The sequence below is a fragment of the Nycticebus coucang genome, chromosome 16 (genome assembly GCF_027406575.1).
Source record: "Nycticebus coucang isolate mNycCou1 chromosome 16, mNycCou1.pri, whole genome shotgun sequence".
Taxonomy (NCBI): domain Eukaryota; kingdom Metazoa; phylum Chordata; class Mammalia; order Primates; family Lorisidae; genus Nycticebus; species Nycticebus coucang.
Window position 1 is genome coordinate 69,516,565 of NC_069795.1, and position 3,726 is coordinate 69,520,290.

Genomic DNA, 3,726 nt, shown 5'->3' on the forward strand with positions numbered 1-3,726 from the left:
TGGCTTATTGTACCCTCAATGAATTCCCAACAATAAAAAAAAAAAAAAAATGGAGACTTTACATCCTTCGTATTAACCTGGATGGAAGTGGAAGACATTATTCTTAGTAAAGCATCACAAGAATGAAGAAGCATGAATCCTATGTACTCAATTTTGATATGAGGACAATTAATGACAATTAAGGTTATGGGGGGGAAGGAAAAGCAGAGAGAGGGAAGGAGGAAGGGGGGCGGGGCCTTGGTGTGTGCCACACTTTCTGGGGGCAAGACATGATTTCAAGAGGGACTTTACCTAACAAATGCAATCAGTGTAACCTGGCTTATTGTACCCTCAATGAATCCCCAACAATAAAACAGAAAGAAAAATATTTGTAATTTGTATATTAAATATTTGAATATAATTACTGCTTATATTGTGTTTGAAGGGTTTTTTAAAGTTTTCTGGAGTACTTAAATCATTACTATGAAACTGAAAAAGTAAAACATTTCACCATCATTTTTATATTATAACTATACGTAGACTATAGTACTTATTACACATTCCAAATACGTGCAGCCTGAATTAATGAAATTGGGTTTTTTTGTTTTTTTTCTCCAGTGACCTCTGAACTGTTTATTGGTATAAGGGCATGCTGCACTTACTGCCTCAGTGTCTTAGAACTTTGGTGTCGTTGGTCTCAGACACCACTTTGCCGTCCACTATCCTGCAGATGGTGGTCTTTTGGATGGTTTGCATGGAGTTGCTGCTGTCCAGGGCATCACCAAGGTTGAAGTCCTTCCCATCTTCCAGCAGGCAGCTGTAGGTGGCGATCTCAGCTTGTAGCTTGACCTTGATGTTCCCCAGTGCCTCTTACTCCTGGGCCTGGCACTGCCCCTCTGCCCGGGTCTGTGCCAGCTCTAACTCCAAATGCAGCAGGACCCCATTGAGTTGCTCCATCTGCATGGCGTAGCGGGCCTCCACCTCCCTCAGGCTGTCCTCCAACCTGAACTTCTGATTTGTCATGGAGTCCAGTTAGGTCTCCAAGGACTGGATTGTACACATCAGCTCTGTGATCACTGTCTTAGCAGCTCCAACCTCAGCAAACTGTGAGGTGACCCCTGAGGTGCTCTCCACAATCTGCTGGACCAGGTCTTGGCCAGGTCTTCTTGGTTATTCCGAGCCAGCTCGTCATACTGGGCCCACATGTCTGCTATGATCTTGCTCAGGTCCTGGGATTTGGGAGCATCTCCCTCCACAGTCAACCCAGAGCTGGCAATCTGGGCTTGTAGGACTTTTACTTCCTCCTCGTGGTTCTTCTTCATGAAGAGCAGCTCCTCCGTGAGAGCTTTGATTTCTGTCTTCAGCTGCAGCCAAGTGGCATTGATGTCATCAATGACCTTGCCAAGCCCATGGATGTCGCTCTCCACAGACTGGCGCATGGCCAGCTCTGTCTTATACTTGACTCTAAAGTCATCAGCAGCAAGACAGGCATTGTTAATCTGCAGTCATCAATGACCTTGCCAAGCCCATGGATGTCGCTCTCCACAGACTGGCGCATGGCCAGCTCTGTCTTATACTTGACTCTAAAGTCATCAGCAGCAAGACAGGCATTGTTAATCTGCAGAACGATGCGGGCATTGTCCACAGAATTTGCAAAGGTCTGAGCCCTCAGGTCCTCGATAGTCTTGAAGTACTGTGCCCAGTCTCTGACCTGGGGCCCCTTCTTCTCCAGGTGTTCCCAGATTTTGCTCTCCAGCCTACGATTATCAGTCTCCAGGTTCCTCACTCTGTCCAGGTACACATTCCAAATACATGGAGCCTGTCCAGGTAGGATGCCAGGAGGTTGTTCAGTTCTTGCATGGTCTCCTTCTCAGTCCGGATGCCCCCTATTCCTGCCAGACCCCCGGCCATCCCCATGGCCAGGCCCCCAGACCCCCAGCCACCCTGGAAGCTGGTGGAGCAGGACATGGAGATCTGGGAGCCTGAGCCCCTGGTCCTGCATAGATGCTGACTGCATTGCTGGTGGGCTGGACACTATAACTGGGCACCTGGACTGAGCCCAGGGACCGGTAATTGCTGGAGAAGGTGGTGGAAGGAGTAGTGAAGGACATGATGTCTGAAGAGGAGAGGACTAGACTCGGGAGAACTGGGGCTGTTTTTGGTTTTTAGAGACAGGTCTTGCTACACTGCCCAGGCTGAAGCTCAGTGGCTATTCACACGCACAATTCCACTCCTGATCAGTATGAAAATTTTGACCTGCTCTATTTCCAACCTGGGCCAGTTCACCCCTCCTCAGGCAACCTGGTGGTCCCCCACTCCTGAGAGGTCACCATACTGATGCCAAACTTGGTGCAGCCAATTGGCTTGGTACATAATAGCCCATAGTTCCTGGCCTCATGTCACCTCCATGCCTCAGCTCCCAAGTAGCTGGGACTATAGTTATGTGCCACTGCACCTGGCCTGATGAAGTTTTAATGTGCCTAAAATTAATGCATTAGTCCAAGCATCCAAGTTAAGATTTAATACTTTTCAAATTTTACCACTGAAAATCTACCCTATGGCGCTGTCACCTGCCCTTAACAAAGCCCCAAAGCAGCCTGACAGGGCAGCATTTGTCCTCTACTCCACAAAATAGCTGTTTGTTTTAATATAAAAGTGCATACTCCCTCACACATACTCCGTCACACTGACTTTCAGGAAGATGCTTCATATGGTTCACAGCTTGACCCTTTCCTGACACATGGCAGAGGTATAGGAAGAGCCCTCCATAACCTAAAGTGAGAAGCAGGGTGTGCTTAATTTCTGTTTAGAAAAAAACAGGTTTAGAGGGCATATCACCCCCTTCAAGCAGGGGACCAGTGGCTGCTCTTTGTATGTGAGAAAAGCTCAATTAATGTTTATTAAATTGAATTTGCTAACCATTGAAACTTTTTTTTTTTGAGATAGAGTCTCACAATGTTGCCCTCGGTAGAGTGCCATGATGTCACAGCCCACCGCAACCTCAAACTCTTGGGCTTAAGTGATTCTCTTGCCTCAGCCTCCTGAGTAGCTGGGACTATAGGTCCAGATGCCACAATGCCTGACTGTTTTTCGGTTGCAGTTGTCATTGTTTAGCTGGTCCGGGCCGGATTTGAACCCGCCAGCCTTGGTATGTGTGGCTGGAGCCATAACCACTGTGCTATGGGTGCCGAGCCCCACTGAAACTTTTTGTAACAGAGAATCCCTATATAAATGTAATGTATTAAACATAAACATTGACTAGGCAGTCCTTTGGTACATAGGACTTCTTTCGAGCCCAAGACTCAGGAAAAAGAACAACCTGTGCTTTTACTGTCTCCTCTCTCAACCCAGCTTCAATTTCTTTTATTCATTCTAACTTTTCCAGGTGAACCATTCCCTTGCTTGATATTTGAGTAATGGTGCTTCATTTTCAATTCTTAACATTACACACTTCTGAAAGAGCAAAGGAGTGAGGGGCTGTCCTTTTCTGAATTTTGCTTCTTGCTCCAAACATAGCTTGAAAGCCCTTTTGCTTGGCTTTGACATTTGGGGTAAGTCTGGATCCATTCCTGAGTTAGTCTTCCTGACACACAGGTACAGAATCAGGCAACATTCTCTTTTTTGTCCAAGTTAAATGGACATCAGACAGGCCTCAGGTTCTCTGCCTTTGCCATGTCCTTAGTCCTTCACAGATGGACCCCAGATAACCTTCATCTGCAGGCCCCAGCCTGCCTGAGCCTGTGAATC

The 3,726-nt window shown here is 46.9% G+C and overlaps 1 pseudogene; it reads right to left on the minus strand.

The window, feature by feature from the left end:
• Positions 1-645: 645 nt before the first annotated feature.
• On the minus strand, positions 646-2,120 carry LOC128567186 (keratin, type I cytoskeletal 18-like; annotated as a pseudogene).
• Between the last annotated feature and the right edge of the window lie 1,606 nt (positions 2,121-3,726).